Source organism: Heterocephalus glaber, unplaced genomic scaffold (genome assembly GCF_053883595.1).
Source record: "Heterocephalus glaber isolate CG9 unplaced genomic scaffold, H.glaber_assembly_v1.0 deba00001457, whole genome shotgun sequence".
NCBI classification, from domain to species: domain Eukaryota; kingdom Metazoa; phylum Chordata; class Mammalia; order Rodentia; family Bathyergidae; genus Heterocephalus; species Heterocephalus glaber.
This window is the reverse complement of record NW_028258305.1, coordinates 47,243,219-47,265,122: the sequence shown is the minus strand read 5'-3', so window position 1 is coordinate 47,265,122 and position 21,904 is coordinate 47,243,219. Positions and strand designations below refer to the sequence as shown.

The 21,904-nt window shown below is 47.9% G+C and overlaps 2 long non-coding RNA genes across 2 annotated transcripts in view; one reads left to right on the top strand and one right to left on the bottom strand.

Moving 5' to 3' along the window:
* The window catches only part of LOC110347894 (uncharacterized), a 61,039-nt gene that overhangs the window by 26,993 nt on the left and 12,142 nt on the right, over window positions 1–21,904 (bottom strand). The window lies entirely within an intron of this gene.
* On the top strand, window positions 18,138–19,955 carry LOC110347892 (uncharacterized). Its single transcript, XR_002392770.2, has 3 exons — window positions 18,138–18,255; window positions 18,928–19,205; window positions 19,584–19,955. It is a non-coding gene; the product is annotated as an uncharacterized LOC110347892 (long non-coding RNA).

The following is a 21,904-nucleotide window of genomic DNA, read 5'->3' as shown; positions in this document are numbered from 1 at the left end:
GTTATCAACCCTACAAGGAAGAAGCCCCGTATACCAGGCTAGAAAACTGAGGCTCAGAGAGATGGAGCGTCCAGGCTGAGAAGTGGCAAATGGCAGATTGAAGAAAGCATCAGAGCCTGAGTGTAGAGGCCCCATGGCCACCATTTCTCTGGCGCCTCCCCCTGTTCTCAGCACTCAGCTGACCCCTCAAAGGAAGGAACCCTTAAAGGACACCGACTGCAAGCCTGGCTGGCATATTCAGGACACCAGAATGGCACCCCACACCCTGGGTCCCAAAACCCAGAAGTGGGGCTAACTCAAGTCCAGGAGCTGTAATAATAATAATAATAATAATAATAATAACTTTCCCATTGCTGGAACCAAATACCTACACCAAAACTTAATGTGGCTCATGGTTTCCGAGGTTTCAGTCCATGGTCAGGTGATTCCAGGGCAAGAACGTCATCGTAGAAGAGTGTGGTAGAGGAAGGCTTCTCAGTTCATGGAGATCAGAAGCAGAGCAGGGAAACAGAGCCAGAGAGGAAGGGGCAGGGACCAGATATACACCCAAGGTCACCCCTCTATGCCCACCCAGACACCCCCAGAGGTGTGCTTTACCCATGCAGCTCCCAAGCCAATCCAGCTGACAATTAAGCTTAACAATCACAGATAATTATGCAGGTTGAGTGTTACTTGTCTGAAATCCTTGGAATCAGAAGTGTTTCAGATTTGAGATTTTTTTGCTGTTGTTTAGATCTTGACATACTACATTTGCAAATACATAATGAGATAACTTGAGGAAGGCAACATGAAATTCATTTGTGTTTTGTATACACCCTATAAACAGACTGGAGGTGACTTCGCACAACACTTTTAGTGCACCTTTGTTGTGACTGTAATGTATCCCATGCAGATCTTAGGCCATTTGGGCAGCAGAGCCCAGGGTCTCTGTTTCCAGGGGAAATGGCAGGGGAGCCTGGTATCAGGCTCCAGCTTGGAACACGGCTAGGGGGAGTAAGAGTAGCAGAAGACCAAGGCAGGGACATGGAAGCATGTGGCCAGGACAGCTGCCTTCCCTCATTCATTCACCGAGTTCTCTGGGCCCTAGTGCATTCTGGGAACATGGGGGTGAGTAACACCCTGGGCTCCCAGCCAAGAGTCTCAGTGCAGGCAGGGAGACTCCTCCTGGGTACTACCGGGTGAGCCTTGAGGGAGAGGGTGGGCCTCCACGACACGGGAAGCAGAGACAGGGAGCCCCAAAAGTCCACACCCCCGACCAAGGGGAAGGGGTGCCCGGGTGGAGAACAGAGACAGGCGCCTCGGAGAAGGAAGCGGCACAGGTCACGTGTGCGGTGTGCATGAGGACAGCCGTTCCGGGCTCTGGGAACGAGGGAAGCGGTCAGAGTTGAAGCCCAAAAGGCGAAGAGGCGAAGCCCCGGGAAGGACTTCCATGCGACTGGGCAGAGGACAGCGTCCAGACGCTGAAGCCGCCCTGCTCTGCCTCTGCCGCCGCAACCCCCGCAGGCCTCAGACTCCCCATCTCGCCCAAAAGGCCCTGGGACAGCACCAGCGCCCAGGACTGACGCCTGCGTGGAGAGACTGGCACGTCGTCATCTGCACAGAGAGCCCTCTCCGGGCTCAGCACGCAGCCAGCGAGAACACACTTCCAACTCAGTTTCCCCACCAACGCAGAGGTACAAAGAAAACGCGTACAGCGCAGTTCGCAGCCCTTTCTGTCCTCTGCCAGCCCAGAGAAACCTGCTGCGCCTTCTCCCTCCCTGGCTACTCCGCCCCTTGCCTGGCTAAACTGCCCTGCTGCCGCCTCATCCAGGAAGCTTTCCCGGCCTGCTTCACCTGCTGGGCCCCTCCCCACCGGGCCTGGCCTCCTGGGCCACCTGGGGCAGCGATGGGGTTGCCCCTCCTCAGTACAGAACCTTGGTCCACTGGGCAGGAGGGCCAGAACGGGATACACGGGGCTACATGTGACGAGCAGGTGCCAACGGGAGGCGGACGGTGCCCCAGGGCACACAGAGTGAGGCTCCTGGGGACAATAAATAAGAGCTGAGCTGCTCCTCCTTCCCTGCCCTTCACCTCAGTCCCTGAGCCCGGGGCCAGCCTGACACTGTCATGGCTCTCCGGGGAGCTGGACAGGCAGGGCAGGTGATGCCTGAGCCCTGTCGGAGTCTCCTCACCCCGTCTGAGTTGTCCCCAGTGCTCCTGCCGGGACCACCCCCTTCTCCGAAGCCCTTTGAAGTGAGACTGCCTTTTCGGACTCGGAGACCACCCTCACCCCTTGGCAGGAGAGCTGAGGCCCGGGCAGGGGGCACTGCAGGCACTGGAGGGCTCACTCTCCCGCTCAGCAGCGAGCCTGCCTTCGATCCCTGTCCCACCACCCAGGGCCCAGTCCCCAAGGCCTTGACCAAGGAATGGGCACCTTCCCTTCAGAGGCACCTCAGAACCATGGTGCTTACACCCAGCAGTTCAGGGAGGGAGGCTGAAACCCGAGTCCAAACCGGGGGGAAGACCAGAGCTGCAGATTCAGGAGTCCCAAAACGAGGAGGGCAGGGTGTGGTGACCTCGTCTGGCCTAGCTTCCTGCAGCTGGTGAGTCCCTCACTGTATGTGGAATCTCAGTACTGCGCTGTGTGCTGTGGAAGGAGGTGAGTGACCTGCTGTCACCTTCCCCTCCAATCACCAGTCCCCGCCGGCCTCATAGCTTTTCCACAGGCTACCACCACGGCCTACGCCCACCCCAGAGCCTGGCAACGCAGCTCCCTGAAACAAGGCTGGGCTCAGGAGAGGCTCTTCAACACCCAGGGCCTCTGACCACTGAGCCCCCGGGGAAGACACCAAAAGGGTGAGCAGGAGGGAGCAACCCGAGCCAACAGCCAACCTGGCACAGGCAGGAGGCCAGAGCCTGCAGGGCTCGGAGCGCAGCATGGCCCTGCCTAGACTCTGGGGGGAGCAGCAGCAGAGGGACAGGAACGAGCTCAGGCCAGGTCACCAGACACGTAGCAGAGGAACACGTCCTTGCCATGGAACCCACCCCAGCCTGGCAGACTGTGGCTGTAGCCACTCAGGCCACCCTGAGTCCTGGAGAGGTGGTGAAACTTACCCAGGCTCAGCTAGGAAAATGCCCTCAGCTTCCAGCAGCCAGCCCACGGGCCACCCGCTCTCTACTCCCCTGCCTCTTCCCAGTCCCCCTTGTGGGAGGCCACTGTGACCCCTGTGGCACTTCCCTGGCTTTGTGGCTGGTGTTTCTCCCATGCACACCTTCAGAATCTCAAGTGGAAGATGCTGTCTTAGTCAGTTCTGTAGCTACAGAGCCCAGGAAGTACCTAGTAGGACACGCTTGCTCAAAGGATGGGTGGATGGGTGGATGGGTGGATGGAAGGGTGGGTGGATGGGTGGATGGGACTACATTTGACATCAATCACAGACATGATGAAGCTATCTTAAAGTTACCACTGCCAAACAAAAAACACTAAAATGGGTAAGAGTATTTGATCCAGCAATTTTGGTGTTTCAAAGTATCCTCCGACGGCCTGTCGGTCCCACTGGTGCTCACCCTCAGCAAGCTCCTGAGTGAGGCCATCAAGCCCAGACCTCCAGAGCCATCACGGGAGAGGAAGAGCAGCTGAATCCTGGCACCAGAATAACCCTTCAGTAATTACATGTTTCCAGACAGACATAAATAGACAGATTAGCCTTTCTGCATTTTTCTCATAAAAATAACAACAGTTCCTCAGCACACTGGCATGCATGTGGACATTAAGCATTACAACCTGCTGTTCTTGGCAGCCGGGCTGGCCTCCCTTGCTGTTCCCCGACTCCATCACCTCCGATCTCTTGGAGCCTGCTCGAGCCTGGCGCTGTCCGCCCATACCGCCCGAGCAGGTTGGCAGCCAAGCCCTGAGACTGGCTGCGGGCTTTATGAACATCAAGTCCATGGTCTGCTGCACTCTGGCTGGATCTTTATCTGCTCTCGGTCATTATGTAACTAAAAATCCTGTAACTCCGTGGAATGATTATGTGCCCATTTTGTACTAGAGAAAATGACAAGAGCGTTTGTTTCGTAAACAGCCCTAACTTAGAAGAAAAGCAGTCTCACTGGTGAGCCCTCCTCCTCGTTCTTCCTCCCATCCTTCTCTCATCTTCCTCCTCTCCCCCACCCTGTGTTCTCCTGTCACCTCGCTCTCTCTTTCACATCTCCCCAAACTCCCCTGCTGACCTGAGTCAGGACCGTGGCCGAGGACAAAGCCACCTGCTCCCCTGGCTTCTCTCTGCTCCATTTTCTCCACCCCTGACTGTACTCCTCTGAGGGTTAGGGATCAAAACTCAGAGCCTGAAGCACTGACTGTCACACCTCCTCTCTAAGGTCTATGAATCGCCTAAACTGAAAGAGGACGGACCTACCCTCATCCTCCTGGCAGGCACTGACTGGTCCAGTCTCTGGCCACAAGGCCAAGCATCTGGAACTAGCCCTCAGATGGCCATGGCTGCCCTGAATGACAAGAGGTGGCTGGGACTACCCGCTGGCCATAAAGAGCTTTATTTGCTCTTCCCTGCGATGCTATTGCTGCTCATTGCCTCCCTCAACTAGACCAGAAAAGGTGGAGGAGTTTGGATAGGCACATGTCACACCCCAACCAACTGTGCAACACCTGAAAAAGACAACGGATGTGAAGTCAGAAGGCTAAGCTTCAACGTCCCAGCTCCGCCTCTCACCAGATGGGAGACGTGGACCAGCCACTGTGTCTGAATCACGTAGGTAAAGAGGGTATTGCTGCACTAGACAATCCACATGTGTGCGTGTGTGTGCGCGCGTGCATGCGTGTCCACATGTCAGGGGGATCCACTCTAACAATCCCACCCTTTTGGTTCTGGGCTCCTCTGTCTGCAGTACACCAAAGAGGGTCTGACTACTTGGTTTCATTTAGTGCCAGCCACTGTCCAGCCCAGGCTTCAGTCACAACAAAAGCAAAGTGTTGGAGTCACTCCAAGCTGTTCGGGCCTAAGATAAGGATCTCTGATAAGTACATTCATCTTGATAAACTGGTCCAATCCAACCCCAAGTGGCTTCCTTCTTTACTCCACCACCTTGTAACTCTTCTGGCATGCATGCCTCCTCCTCTAGGGCCATGCTGTTCTCATCTCTCTTGGGCATACTAACATCTGACTTGGTCATGGGCCTGGAAGCAAAGAGAGGCACCCAGGCAGGTTGATGATGTCGTAAGAAGCTGCAGCATCCTCCCACCAGGTTCTCAGTCGAGGGAGGGAGCTCCCCGGAGGGTGGAGATGGCTGCCTCTCATGGCAAAGTGAGACAGGAGGTTTGCAAAGTCAGCAGAGACAAGCTAATTCAGCTGTGTCCACCCATATGTCTCCATTCTACAAAGTGAGACCCTGCCTCAAAACACAAACAAACAAACAAATAAACAAAGCAAAAAGCATAGTAGTTGACATAAATATCTGTGTACTTAGGATCTCAGGATTAGAAAGACTGTGGCTTCCTAAAATCTTACAGTGCTGCTCTGTCTCACAAGCTCATTTCACTTTAATTTTTCTCTTAACTCTTCTCACTGGAAACTACAAGTCACTTGTCCTGGTTCTAAGATTCAGCACCTTCTGCAGCTGCACCAAACCCCTCCAGCTATTCTTCCACTGTGACTGCCACCTTCCCCTGGAAAAAGCTTTTATCTGTGACACGGTCCACTATCTCTGAACAAAAGCCTTCGCTATGCCCTCAAAACCCCACATGGGGTCTGGGGGATCCTGACATTCCAGAATGTTCTTTGCTCAAGGGTAGCCCAGCAATTCACGTGTAGGAACAATACATGAGCATATATGAACAATTAAGGCCTCCTCAGCCATCGATGCCTGTATTGGACAGAGTTTAAGACACACACACACACACACACACACACACACACACACACACACGAGAGAGAGAGATTTAAGAACTGGCTGGAGCAACAGTGATCCAAACTCTGCAGGGCGTGCTAGCAGCAGGAGACCTGGGGGTGAGTTCCAGTGTGGTCCAAAGCCACCTGCCGCAGAATTCCTTCTTGCTTTGCACCTAGGGCCTCCAACTGGTTGGATGAGGCCCAAGCACATTATTAGGAAAGATCCGCTTTCCTCTAAGCCTGCTGATTGAAATGTTAATATCATCATTTTCAAGCACCTTCACAGAAGCAGCTGCAGTAATCTTTCGCCGTCCACTTGGTCATGGGAGCCTAGTCGAGTTAGCGATAAAAGCAGCCATCATAATACCTGCTCCCAGCAGTCTGCTCAGTGCCACCCTACGAGCATCCTCAGAGCACATCCTTCCTCTGCTCTGCCGTCCCCTCCTCCTGGGTGCTATGGTGTCATCTACCCTGCTTGGCTACACCCACCCTGAGGCAGAATCTTCCCGATTCATCCTGAGGGCTGCTGCTCAGCCCAAACCTGCAGGGGGCTCAGTGCACACTGCCGGGTGAAGGAGCTGGGATGTTCAGAGCTCAGTGACTGGGCCCGGCCGCTCTCTCCCGACAGGGTCTCCCTTCTCTCAAACCCTCTTCTCATCAGCATGCGAGTCTACAGAGCAGAATTTCTCCACAGGGAGACGAGGCGCGCGTGAGACCCGTTAGAGACAGAAGTGACAGAAGCGTAGAAACAACAGCTTCACTCGGGACCTCGCCTCCATGGCTTCCTGCTGACCCTCCCTCAGGGGGGCACAAGGGAAGCTCTTGGGGGATCCTGATAGCCACACCTTGAACCCCAGCTCTGAGCCCTGGGGTGGGGATCGTCCTTCTTCTCACCCCAGCCCAGATTCTGAGGCTAGAGCCTGGCTTCTTCCTGCTTGTCAGTATGAAAATCCTGTACATGAGGGGCGTCTGACACCTCATCACTTGCAGTCCGTTGGCCGAGGCACTCCACCCCTGCACCCGCCCCAGCTGGGCACTGCAGTGCTTCCCCAGACACTGTGACTGGTGCCAGCAGGGCCCCTGGGAGCCCAGTTCCATGTCCCAGTTCTCAGACTTAGGTGGGGAGCATGCGCATGAAACACTCAGCTGTGTGCCCTCAGCCAACGCCATTGAGAGCAGACAGCTCTCTCTCGCTGAGGACAGACCCAGTGTCCCCAGCAACACCCAGACTTGCTCACTGGAATCTTAGAAACCCCAGGGCTGAGAGTCGATGGCAGGGTCTGGGTGGGGAACAGTTTGAAGAGGCATCTCCCCGTACCATCCGGACTTCTGGATGCTTCAAGGATGGGAGGAGCATGCATCGCCCCCCATTACACTAGGGGTCCAGTCTGCCCCTCATCCTCTGGGTAATGCTCAGCAAGCCCCCTGAACAGTGCAGGGAGCTGATGAAGGGCAGGTGACCTTGGACACTACATGGGGCTGGGTTCTACTCCAGGATTAGGGATCTACCTCTCACATGACCACTAGGTGCAGGACCGCGTAGCAGGAGAACTGTTCCCTCTTGCTCCTCACCCTCCAAGCCCTAACAGCACAAACCCAACCCTCAGGTGGACATTCCAGCAATGGCTCTGGGCTGCCCAAGAGAAAGCTTCTGAAGAGAAAACATTACTCTCCAGTTGCTGGTGAGTTGACAGCGGAGGAAATCCCCAGGACCTGTCTTCAAATCGCTTCTGATTTGTGCATCCTTCCATGTGTTCTGCCTGGGGTTTCTCCCATCCAGGGAGCAGGGCTGAGCCCTTCTCCTGCCCCCTCTTAACCAAGTCCAGGACCAGGTGCCAGCTGGGTGCTGCTGGAGCTTGGGAGTGGGGTGACACAGCAGATGGACAGATGTGATGCCCACGGGCACTCTGTGGAAGGGGACGTGGCCTCGGTGGACCCTGAACTGCCCTCCCTTGCCTGTCCCCAAGGAGCAGCCTCTGCCTTGCTGAGAAATACCTCCATGAGCTCAGAGCCCGCATACTTCCCCAGTGAGCTGCTACAATCTCCAGGAGGTTGGCTCCCCATGTGGCTCATTGTTTCTGGTTTTATCTGAAACAAAAATAGACTTTTGCAAACATTCCAGGGTTGGGGTCACGGGTTCACAGGCTTCTTCCAGCCCTGGCTGAGGTTCCTCTCCCTGAGCTCAGTGGAGACTGTGGCTGCAGGCACAGCTGGTTTAACTGACATGGTGGCTTATTCGACATAGCACGTTCTTCCCTCGGGCCTTTAAATGGTTCTTGGGTTTGAAGCTGAGGAGACACTGATGCCAGGCAGCCAGGCCCCTGAGGCAGCGGCCAAGGCACAGCCCGCCAGGGCCAATCGGGACTCTCAGGCCTCTCGGGGGAGCCATCGCCCTCCTCGGGCAGGCTGAGTGGACGCGTCTCGCCGTATTTACTCTGCTACAGTGTCTCCTCCCATACCTTGCCCTGCACTGGAGTGGTCTTCTGAGGCTAGGAGCCAAGTCTGATTCTGCACCAGGACCTTGTCAGATACACAAGCAACCAACCTCCCTCCAATCTAAGCTCTACTAAAAGAGCCCTTGTGAGGAAGGAAGGCGAGGACCGCACACTCATGCTATAGTTTCCAAAGCTCATGTTGGATTAGATGGGGCCCTCAGGAGCTCTTGGTGTGCATTAAAGTATCATTTCTCATTTGTTTTCCAGAGGTGAACATTGCATGTGTCTTGTGCTGGCATTGAGAATTGGTATAAGAAAGAACCATGTTAGAGTCTGGTTTATTTACAGAAGGAAAGTTGTTCAGTATTTTCCCGTTTTGCTCTAAGGTTTTTGCTAAGCATCCTGCTCACTGCTATCTTACAAGGAATGTTTCTGGTCAAATTTCCATATTTGCCTTGGCCGCTCAGAAGACTGCAGACCACGTGGCAGCCCAACTCTGCAAAATGTACAGGAATGCACTCTGAGAACCACCCTCACCTTGGCCTTCGTGTTCGGATCCCTTTTTTCCCTTCGACCCAGCCTCTTATCTTTTTATTTAATCCTACTCTTTATAAGCTGCCTAGGGATAAGCTAATAGGTGAACTTACTAAATAGCTTTATCAGTTAGAGTAAGTTAAGTTTTGCTACAGTAATAACTAATCCCAAGATCTCAGTGGTTTAAGAGTATAAGGATGTGGGTGAGCATTTATTTATCACATTTTACCACTAATTTCTCACATTTTATTGCTCAGAGCCCAGGTACCAACACTCAAGATGCAGCCTGACAGAGCTTCATTTGACATCAGCTTCCTGCATCAGGACAAAGAGGGCAAGCTCTCCTGGCTCTGAGACACTGCTTCCACTCACCTTTCATTGGCCAGTGCAAGTCACGTGGCCATGAGCAAATACAAAAAATACAGGAAGTCTAAAACAACTTCATCCTTCTGTTCAGACACCAGAGTACCTGTGAGTTCTGCCTATGGCAAGCCCAATAGCAAGAGTGATGAGGTAACATACCATTCAAATTGGGACTTTTCTGAGAGTACAGGAAGGATCAAAGCTAAGAAAAGTTCCATAATTTGTATAATATTTATGTATTGATCAACAAATTGATTTTATTGATGGGCCACAAAATTGTCCTGTTCAAAAATAATTGCAAAAATAAAATTCTTTTTAAAATTATAATAAATATCACCATATCTCAGATAAAAAAACTTCATGTTGATAATCTGAACATTAAAAAGTAATGTAAACAGGGGTTGAAGGGAGGGCAGGGGAAGGGGGAAAAATAAGAACCAAGAGAGATTATGTAAAGGTTCAAATTTCCGGTGATGAATGTCATTACATTGTACACCTAAGATGTACCAATAAAATAAAATTTTTAAAAAAAGAAAAAAGTAATGTAAACATAACTTATTCTTTGTGTAAATTCACGTATTTTCATCAATTTCTTGATATACTGCTCTCAAATATCATACCACTGAATTTTTGTAAAGAATGTAGGTTTCTCAACCTTGTCTTATAATTTTAGATTTTTCCATAAAGCTGCCTGCATTTTTTTCAGCATTGCATGTTATTAATAAATTTGAAATTATTGATTCTTCCAATCAGCCCTTCTTTGCAGACTATAATTTTTTAATTAAGAAAATATTCTACCTCCTGGTGCTGAGAAAACTAGTAAACTTGGAGAAAATTCAGTTAAATTGAGGATAGTGTCAATTTTAATCATTTTTATATTGAAATGAATAAATATTTCACTTCAAATATTTGCAGATACTTTCTTTTTGCCTCAGGGTAGTTTTATTTGACAAAATATGCCAAACAAATTGCCTCTGTTTACGAGTCTTTTAAATGGCTCACCAGTTTTAGATGCTCAAAATCACAGGCCTATTCAACTTCATCCCATTGCAGAGCAGAATATAATTTACTGACTTGCCATATGAGCACCATCCCAAGATTCTTCCTACAAAGCAGCATCTCCCAAAGTGTGCTTAGGGAACTGGAGTATCAAAGACACTGTCCACCCTTGAAGTTCTCACTACTTAATTTTTTCAGCTCCTCTCTTGCTTTTGTAGAGATCAGTTTCAAAGTATTCCTGTCCATAAGCTTTGTTCTCAATAATTGCAATTCACTAAAAGATTCAAAAACTGATGCCTTGGGGTGAGTCATTCATTTAACTTTGATTAAATATTCTTAGCTTGTTTTGCATAAAATTAACCAGGACTTGGTGGATTTGTTTACACAGAAGCTTGGTGTTTTAGGACACTTATGTTGATCCACAAAATAATTCTTTAAAAGTCTGAAGATTCCTAAAATCCAAATGATGAAGATTAAAGGAAGAAAGTGTACAGTGCCAGGCTGAAATATTATTTTGTACTCAAAATCAGATTTGTCACAAAATTTTTGTAGTTCAGTCTTCTGAGTACATGTAAAATTACTAAATATTTGCAACTGCAGTTTCCAATACAATTGATTTAAAAAAAAAAAAAGTTTGTTTGGAAAAAGTTATTCATTATGCATGTACCCAACCAACTCCAAGTACATTCTTACTCTACAAACATCTTAATTTAGTAAGAAAATCATTTGCTCTATAACACTGTGTTCCACAAAAATTTGTATCCTTATTGTCCCTGAAAAAATCCTCAATGTTCAATTCTTAACAAGTTAAGTTGCAATCATTTCAGCAGTTCAACCTTTGACAGAATGAGCTTACAAAAGCACTGCTCTGGTTCCATGAACTGGACAAGGCTTGAAATTACCTTAATGGATATTCTATTTGAAAAATCCTATGACACTGATTTAATGTTGGCCTCATGTAACTGCTTGAGAAGTTATTTTTCTCCTGACAGAGCCAACACGTCTGCTGCTATCACTTCACTTTCCATCCTTGTCCAGGAAAATTTGGAATTGAACATGAGTGAAATTAACATAGAAGAACAGTCATTGGGACTAAATGAGTCATAAAACAATATGTAAACACCTTTTGCAGCTATTCATCCTAATTAGCTTTGGGCACCGACTTAAAATAACCACAAATTTTTGAGATCCTGGTGCTTCTTCAATGGACTTGTGTTCTTCTGGATCCCGCATGGTCAAAGGTATTCCACAGGGATCGACAAACACTCTTTGCAAATCAGACATTAACCATTAGCTTTCCTGAAAGTAACAAAAATCAATTCTTAATTTTGTTTTTCAGCATGCATTTTGAGGCTTTTAACTCATGTAACATAGAGAATATGCTACCACTTCTTTAAACAGCATCAGCAGAGAATAAAGACTCATAGCAAAAATAAATGAGGCACTTGTCAGAGCTCAACTACTTCACCTTATACCATCACCACCCAGACCAGGGTCCAGGGGCATTCTGCGGTGCCAGCAAGATGTAACACCCTGCATGTTGTCCTTAACAGGAGGATGTCACTTCTGTTCTGTCTGGAAAGGTAGCTGAGTAATTAGAACTATTCTAGAGCAAGGAGCCTGCATTTTATGAGAACTTGTACATTATTAATGCTAAGTATAAACTAATACGTAAAAGATGCACATTGCGGTCCCAAGGGCAACCCTCAAAATAGTAATGCAAAACATATAACTAAAAATCCAATAGAGAAATCAAAATGGAATCCTAAAAAATATTTGATTAACCCAAATTTTAAAAGGAAAGGAGAAAAAGCAAAATATAAAACAGATGGTAGAAACACAAAACAAATGGGAAATGGCAGGCCTCAATTCCACTTGGAGGTCTCTTCTGCCTCCTCTTTACAGTCCCTGGGCCAATAAATCAGGCCCCTTCTTCAGTTACAGATGTACAAGAGGCTAGGAACTATGCAGATGGACAATGTGCTTTAAAAAGAGAAGAAACCACCTGGGAAAGGTTATTTGCCCTTCAACAGAGCCAAACTGGGACTATAATACTAGTTGTGGACTAGAAATGATGTCTAGTATGCTAGCTGCTCTACCAAGGAGATAAAGAGGTATGTTGAGTCTTCCATAAATGCAGATGCATCTTCCAGGGAGGGAGAGCACTGATGGGACAGTGTTACATCTGCCAGTCAGCCCCAGATTTTCGGCGCAAGCTACAAACACTCAAATGGGGCCATAGACACCTATGACCCATGTGCTGGACATGGCCTTATCTGTGTTCAACAATCAGGACCCAGAGGAGAGAGAAGGGAGAAAGCTAACATTATAGCTGTCGCAATTGGTGATGCTTTAAACCCACCCAGGTCGTCTAAGGAAAAACCCAGGGACAACCAAAGAAAGAGTTCCTGCTTCAAGTGCAAGAAGTGCTCAGGGCAAGAGAACACACCAAGCCTCCGCCTGGGCCCTGCTCTGCACACAGGGCACCTAATGTGCCTGATTCATGGCACTGGAAGTTGACTGTTCCTGCTCCCAGAGAGGGGCCAGGCCAGCCAAACCTTCACTGCTGCTCTGTTGACTGAGGAGGCCCCTAGCAGCCTGCAATGCCCCATCCATGGACATCGCCATCTCCTCTGGGGAACCCTGGGGAATCTTGAGTGTCATGGCTGAGCCAATTCAACGGCTGATTGATAGAGGGGCAGCTCACTCTGTTCTGCCTTCCTTCTCTGGAAGACTCCTCTGGGTCCACGGCCATAGCTGGGGTCCAGGGGACCCAGTCAGAGAATCTTTACTCCTCCTCTGATGTCACTTTGAAGACCAAATGTCTAACCATGAGTTTCTAATTGTCCCACAGTGTCCTGCTCCTTTTCTAGGAAGAGATTTCTTAGCTAAATAGGAAGAATTCTCAAATTTGGTCAAGGCCAAAATGGATTTTACCTGTTGGGACTACACCAGGTCTCCCTGACCAAATTGGCCAACAGGTGGATCCTGTGGAACAGTATAACGAATACCTGGGAGGGCAAATCCAGCTATGCCCATAGTTATAAGACTGAAAGACCCCAGCTGGCTTCCTAACCAAAACAGTATCCAATCAAGGAGGAGGCACATAAAGGCCTCCATTCTCTCATAGGCAAGTTTCCTGAGTGGCCTTCTGAAGCCTTGTCAGTCCCCTAGCAATACTCCCATTCTCCTGTAATAAAGCCCTCAGGAGAATACTGGTGGTACAGCACCTCCGCCTCGTTAATGAGGAATCCCAATCCATCCCTAGTGGCAGATCCACATACTATTTTCTCCCAGATTCCAGGGGACACTAATTGTTTCTCAGTCTTAGACTTAAAAGATGCATTTTCCTCCGTCATCCTACATCCAGACTCCAAATTCCTATTTGCCTTTGAATGGGTAAATCCCATTTCAAGAGAAAAACAGCAATATACTTGGACAGTTCTCCAAAAAGACTTTAGTGACAGCCCTCACCCTTTTGCTCAGGCACTTTGCAAAGACTTGAGGAGCCTAACGCTAGAGCAAGGAGTCACCCTGCAGTGTGTAGATGACATTCTAGTCTGCAGCCCAACTCAGGAGCTATCTCACCATACATTCTTACACCTGGGAACAACAGCTATGTAGGGACTGGATCCAGGCTATGTGTGCTCTTAGGCCTCCTTCCACCAAACAGCAGCTTCACTACTTCCTGCTCTTGACCCAAAGGCTAGGGCAAGAGCCCTGCTCAGTGGGATACTTTTCAAACTAATTAGAGGGAATGGCTGCTGGGTGGCCGCCCCTCTTGAGAACAGTAGCAGCTACTGCTGTATTAACAGAAGAAGCTATGAAGTTAACTTTGGAGCAGAGACTAGAAGTTCTGACTCCCCATCAGGTCAGAGCTATTCCAGAGATGAAAGGTTACTTGTGGCTAACAGGGGAACAGCTCACTAAGTATCAGGTCATACTCTTAGATACCCTGAGGTTATTATAAAAACTTGCACTACTATCAACCCTGCTTCTTTGATGCCTACAGGCCCAGAAGTCAGCCACTCATGTGAACAAGTCATCTCTCAGACATACACAAGTAGGCAGGACATCAGTGATCTGCACCTCCAAGATCCTGATGAGGTATAGTACACTGACAGAAGTAGCTTTGTTCAAGGAGGACATCAAAAGGCAGGTTATGCAGTTCTCAGCTCACAACAGAAAATCAAAGCTAGACCTCTTCCTCCAGGAACCTCTGCTAAAAACCTAGAGAGAGGGAACCCAAAATGAAAAGGCCCCTTCTCGGTGATCCTTGCCACACTCACCACAGTAAAAGTGGCAGAGATAGATAACTGGATTCATCTTTTTATTATAAAGCCAGTCTCATCTGAACTGTCTGAAGCACAAGATCACACAAGAGGAAAAAGCTACTCCTGTGAGCCTCTGGAAGACTTAAGATTTCTCTTCAAAAATCAAGACTCCTGTCCTGCTACAGGAAGTGTGGAAATCTGACCTGCCCCTCATGTTTGGGCTAATAGTGCAGGTCAATGGTCATTAACTCTTTTCTCCTTATTTCCTGACAGGTTTTCCTTTCTTCAACACAGCCAGTGAGCCACAGCACCCCATGGTAGTTGGAGAGCACATGATCCCTAATAGGTAGGGTCTACAGCCCCTTCCAGCTTGAAGAAGGTACAGAACACAGAAACCTCCTCTCCCTCAGCACCCTATAAAGAGTTATGGGGATTTGTGTTTCTCAGGGGAAATGAGGCAGGAGATTAGGGCATGGCAAAGGAGGCTGGGAAGAGGGTGTGGCCTGTTAACTACAAGAGCTCAGATACACACACAGAACAGTTCCCATAGCCCTGCACATGGACTCCTTGCAAGAATTGGACCAGGTTTTCAACAAACGACTTCGACCTGACATCAGCCTGAGGTGTGGAATCTCAGGACCCAGATGTAGAAGTTCTCACGGATTTCCTCAAGATTTGGACAGCATAAAAGAAAGGCAGCCATGAGGAGCTGGTGCTATCATAACTATCCATGATAGCCCATGCTGTGTTTCCCAGACTTTTATCTTTGCTCTCTCTCTCTTTTTCTATTTACTAGGCCCAACCTCTCTCTGCAGAGGCAGTTTCTCTCCCACTCTTCATTTTTGCTTAAGTAAACTTTGCTATTACTTTTTGAGGAAAAAAATAAACTCTACTGTATCAATAATACATTGAGGGGCCAGGGATTTAGCTCAGTGGCACCACACCTGCCTCGCAAGCACAAGGTCCTGAATTCAATCCCCAGTACCAAAAAAAGAATAATAATATATTCAGTGGAAATGTACCAAATACTGCAATTAAAAGGCCAATATGATCAAAATGGACCCAAAAAGAAAAGAAAAGAAGTCTCAACTATAAGCTATCCACAAAATAAAACACAAAGATAAAATAGTTTGGGAGTAAAAGGGAAGAAAAAGACCAACTATGTAAACAAGTATCATAAAAAAGCTGAGTGGCTAAATTTGTGTCAGATAAAATAGACTTCAAGAGGAAACTGTTAGCAGAGATGAGAAGGGAAATTTTACAATGACAGAGGGTTCAATTCCACATAACAAGTCTAAAAGTGCCCACAGGTGATAACAAAGCTTTAAAATAAATTAACCTAAACTTAACAGAAATAAAAGAAGTAGACAAATTTATAAACAGAATTGGAGATTTTATTACTCCTCCTTAGTTACTGACAGAACTATTAAACAAAACATCAGCACAAACATAAAAGAGCCAGGTGACACTATCAAATACCTTGGCCAAGTCAGCACTAGCAACTATAGACTTCGCGTTCTTTTCAGATTCACTTGGAGTATTCATTATATGCTTGGCCATCACAGGTCTAAGTGAATTTCAAAATATTAAAATATTATGGAGTGTGCTCTTTGACTACAACAAAATTAAATTAAAAAATCAGTAATAATGTGAAAGCTAGAACCCCCATATTTGAAAATTAAATACTAAATAAATTTCAAAGAACTGAAAAAGGAAATCAGAAAAATTTTTGAAATGAATGAAAATGAAAGCACAACATACCAAAATCTGCAAAATACAGTTAGAGTGTGAAAGAAATGTCATGGTTTACATGCTTATATTAGAAAAGAAGAGGGCACAGAATCAGTGATAGATTTCAACTTAAGCTAGAAAATAAAAGAACAAATTAAACCCAAAGTAAATAGAAGGATCAAAGTAAAAGCAAAATTAGAATCAGAAATTAATCAAATAGAAAATAGAAAAGCAATGCCAGAAACACTGTTACTGAGATTAATAGAATTAATAACCAGCCCACAGGAAGGGTAGAGAAAAAGAGAGATCCACACCAGGAATGAAGGGGACCACTCCAGGTCCTACAGAAGCCAAAAGGCTGATGATGGAGCACTGTGCAGTGCCTTGTTAATAAATCTGCCAAGTTAGGTGAAATAGAAAATTTCTTTGAAAAACACAACTTGTCAAAAGGACAAGCTGAAATGGAAAATGTCTGTCAAAGAAACTGAATGTATCAGAAATGTTCTAAAAAAGAGAAACTTCAACCTTAAATGATTTCCCTGCTGAATTCTGTTAATCAAGAAATAACATCTATCATATGAAAACTCTTTCAGAAAATAGAGAAAGCAACATTTCCTGACTCCTCTATTGAGCTCAGCATACTCTGACGTACCAAACCCTGTAAAAAAATGACAAGCAAATTTCTCCATGAACACAAGTACAAAATTCCTTAGCAAAATATTAGCAAATCCAATTTATTTATATATAAAAAGGATAACCTATCATAAACTGGTGGACTTATTACAGAAATGCAAGATTGATTTGGTTTTTGAAAATCAAAGAAATTCACGATATTAACAGAATAAAAATGAAAACCCTCACGATGATCTCTAAGGAAAAAGAAAAAACACTTGTGAAAGTGCAAAATCCACTCAGTGCTTTAAACACGTACACACACTCTCTGCGGGTGAGGGCTACAAGGAGAACTTGTTCAATCTGCTAGAGGACAGCTACAAGAAACAAACCTGCAGCTCATACACAATTAATGAACTCTTCCCTCCCTGCGGTGGCTCTCCCATTTCCAACGTCATAGACTTAGCCTTACACTGAAGGTCCTCAGCCGTTCAATAAGTCGAGAAAAAAGAATAAAAAGAATAAAGACTGGAAAAGGAGAGATAAAGTTCACTTTTTTATAGATGACATGATTATTTATCAAGATTTAAGAACAATGAGAAAACTACTAGAAGAAATAAGTCAATTTAGCAAGGTCAGAGCATTTACAAGGTCATACATATAATCAATTGTATTTGTATGTATCAGTATCAAATAATTAGGCAACAAAATTAAAGAAACAATTTCATTTATAATTATATCAAAAAGTAAAATACCTAGGAACAAGTTTAACAATAGTCATGCAAAACATCTCAATGTACATTTAAAAATATTGCTGTGCTTAGATAAATCAAGGAAAGCCTAAATAAATATCAAAAGAACGTGTTGTGTGTTTGCCATGTACTTTCTAAATCTAGTCAATAAATTTTAATGACCAACCACTACATTCCAGGCCCTCTTCTAGTCACTGGAGATAAAATAATTAAAATCCTGACCTCATTAAGTTTAAGTCCTAGTTTAAAAAGCAAGCAACCAGAAAAAAAGGCTTCCAACATATCAGGTACTGCTAAGAGCCATGAAGAAAGATGAAACCAGGCGAGGGGACAGAGAGTAATGCGAGGTGGCTCTTTATAAAACGGCTAGTGAAGGCCTCCTTGGCGAGAGAAATTCTGAGCCGAGAGCGGAGGACGACGAAAGAATGCGCTGCCGTGTAAATCGAAGAAGAGAAGTCGAGGCCGCAGGAGCAGGAGGTGCCCGAGTCCTGGGGCGCGAGCACACCCATTCGAGAAACAGCACGGGGCTCCTGCTGCTGGGTGCAGCTCAGTGAGCAGGAGGCGGAGTCACGGAGGCAGAGGGGCTGCGTCTCCTCTCGTCTCGGGGACCGACTCACAGGGAGGGGACTTTACTGCAGAGACAGTGCAAACACTACTGCAAAGCCGCACAGAGGTGAGAGGAGTGTGCGGGGCGGGTTTTACGAAGCCCCCTTGCTGCTGCGGGAGAGCAAAGTTTAGGGTCCCGAGAGTGGGAAGTGGGCGGCCAGAGGCTTCCTTCCCCTGCTCTAGGGAGGCCCAGCGGCGGGAGTGAAGGCGGAGGAAAGCTTGATTCGTGCTCAGGCTCCGCAGCACAAACTCGCCGCGGGGTTTGCTGGGGTTCAGATGTGGGCTTTGGGAGGAAGGAAGAAGTCGAGGATTTGGGCTAAGCAACCAGAGAATGAAGCCGCTGTCTATAAAAGTGTAGGAAGTGTCTGTTAGAAATAGGAAATCAAAAGGAAGAGAAGGCCTGGTCCCTTTGCAGACTGGTGGAGTCACAGTGGCCTGGAGGCCAGGCCTGGGGAGGCCAGGAGCTGCCAGCCTGGGGTAGTTGAGCCGTGGAGGGTTCAGAGGGGACCTGTCTGGCACTGGGAGGTGACGCTGACAAAGGCAAACCCGGAAGTGCCCGAGGCAAAGCAGGACTCAGTCAGGCCACCCCACCCACAACAGAGTGGAAGCCCTGGGGCGTGGTGAGAGACCAGGGCGGGAAGAAAGTGAAGGCAGAAGCATTTGTATAGCTTTCTGCATGCCTGGCGAGCCTCGGTGCATGGGTCCATCCCCCCATTCTCCGCCGCCCTTCGGACTCCAGGGAGATGGAGTGACTGAACCACGGCCCTGTGATCGGCGGGAAGGCTGGCATCGGAAGCTGGCAGTGCGGGTCCGACAGCGCCCTGAGCCCCTCACACAGGGTGTATGGAGAGTACGGGACCTCCCCACAACTGCCCTCAGGCCCTTCGGGACACTGGCATGTCCGCCACTGGGCTGGAACACAAGACCACTCGTGGTGCGGGTTCTGAGCCCAGACGGACTGAGCCAGGGGCCGGAGATGCCTGACCCCTCACCTGGACCGGCCTGCATCTTCTCCAGGTGTGTGACAGCCCAGTCTGTGCAGCCCCCTCTGTCCCCCTGGTCTCTGAGAACACTTCATACATGCCTCTCTTTCTGAAAATGCTTCTAACTGGCTGCTTGCTTGGGCCTTCACCCTCACAGAATATGGGCATTTTACTTTTTTGATACTTGTTACCAAACTACTTCTACTAATTTATACTCCCATTAACAAGGCATTTCTATAGCCCTTAACTAGTACTGTCATTTTTCTTTAACCAATCTGTTTATCTTCATCATTAGGTAAGACACAAGTGTGTGTGTGTGTGACTGGGGATTGAACCCAGGGCCCCAGAAATGCTAGGCCGGAGCTCTAGCACAAGCTATATGCTGCCCTTTTTATCTTTCACTCTGATACAGGGTCTCAAGTTGCCCAGCCTGGGCTCACACTCTCAGTCCTCCTGCATCCATCTGCCTGTTGAGTCGCAAGCGTGCACCACGAAGCACGACTGACACGTCATTTTTAATTCACAGTCATTAACATTAGCAACATTTTTACACGTTGCTGATCACACTGTTTCTTTTCTGCAAGTTTTTCATTTGTCCATTAGTCTATGTGAGCTGCTCTCCTTTCATTTCATAAAGGCCTTGTGTATACTGGGTTTTTTAACTCTGCCATTAATATTGCAAACATCTTTCCCAGTTTGTTATTTGGCTTTAAATATTAATAGAATTTTCACAAGGCAAATGCTTTTTAATTTTGTTAAATAAAATTCACATATTAGGAACTTGTAGATGGTTTTCCTCTGATTCAACAATTAAATGCTGCAGTTAAATCAGATCCATGTTCTCCACGCACGTGTGTGAACATCCCACACAGGATCCCACCTTCGCCCCAGGAGCAAGGCTATGAGCTCTCAAGGAACCAGAGGGCGATGGAATGCATTCCAGCGACCCTGTGCCTCTGGTCTCTGCTTCTCCCCTTCTCAGCCTTTTCCTTTCGACCCCGAAGCTCTCACTGAAGCATGACGGGAGCCATCCGTGGTACTGTCCCTTCCAAGGCTCCTGGGTCCTAAGCGTGACACACACCACAGGGTCGGTTGTTACTGTTGGAACTTAGGCCTCTGCAGTCTTCCACTTGTCAGAATAACCCTTAGAACTACTGACCTGTGGCAAAGGTTGGGTCTGTTGGATGGGTGGGTGACCCATTAAAGCGTCTCTCCAGTTGACGACAGAGTTGTTCTGACAGGAATTCCAGAGAGACAGAAGGACAGGAAGACAGATGCAGACAGACCAGCCAGGGAAGGTCCAGGCAGGGCTCGGCCAGCTCTGGGTCTTGCTCCAGTCTGGCCACAGCTGGGGTAGGTGGGGGCTGTCGGCTTCGAACAGATCCAAGCCCCTACAGACAAAGCCCAGGGGTTGCCAAACCTCAAAGCCCTCCAAGCGCACCGTGGCCAGAGCCCACTTGAAGAGATGACCTCACTGGCAGAGGGTAGAGCCAAGAACCAAAATACTCTGTCTTCTGCTATTCATTTTTAAATCATGATTATGTGTTCCCTCTTTCTTTAAGGACATCAAACGTGCAGTAACATTGTGCAGAGACTTCTGGGGGCCTGGCCATGGCATGAGCACAGAGAGGACGTCAGGCAGGTGCGGGGAACAGGATATCCATGGCAGATGTTCACAGGGCTGACCGCATTTGGCTAGACCTGCTGTGCAAGGAGCGTATCTCGTTCCAAGGCCATGGCCATCTGGGAACGGTCCTGGGGCACATGGTTCCCCACCCCCAGGAATAGTGCTTCACCTGCCGCCTCCTGAAGAGGAAGCTCGGGGAGTTCTAGAAGAGGGGTTGTGTCCTCCTTAACCTCCTCTAGACCCATACATGTTCACACTAAATCCCGGGTCTTTGGGGCCACACCTTCAAACAACACTGCCCATCACCACTCCGTCACTGCCGTTGACCGCCCTCCTGCGCAGTCTCCTCGTTCATCAAAAATCAGTAAGAGTATCTTCAAGGAAGGGGTGGCAACAGAAGGAAGGGAAAGGGAACAGTGAAGTGGAAGCAATCCGTGGCCCATTCAACTCTACCACCTCCACTCCCTTGATAGTATTCTTCCCAATAGCTGAATTAAACCCAGGCAAAAGGTACTTCCACGTCGCCATCCATACTGACATGATTGGCCGTTCCTTTCTTCCTGGAACTCCCAGCAACCTTGGTGTCCATGCATCGCCCTCCTCCCTGCTTCCACCCATCAGAGTGCTCCTTTTACTCCTCCTTGCACCCTAGTCCTCCTCACCCCAGCTCCCAAGTGCTGCAGTCCTAAGATGTGGAGGGCTTCTGGAAACTTTCCCCTTCTCTCTGAAAACTTTGCTCCTACAGCCCCTCTGTCTGCCCTGCACCGCCCACCTCATGGCTGAAGTTCATGTATATGCTAGTAAGTCTCAAATCAGTATTACAGCCCATTTCTTCTTACTGGATAATTTCTAAAGAATAGAAGCCAGTCTAGCTCACAGTTCGGGAGCATGGTACTGGCTTCTGCGTGTCATCTGGCAAGGCCGTCATGCTGGGTCATGGCATGGAGCCGGGCATTATATGATGACATAGAGCAAACTTGCTAGTCTAGGTCTCTTCCTCCTGTAAAGCCACTAATGTCATAATGAAGCTCCGCTCTCACTACTTCTACCCGTTACCTCTCAAAGACCCCGCCTCCAATACCACTGAGCATATGACTTTGAAGTTA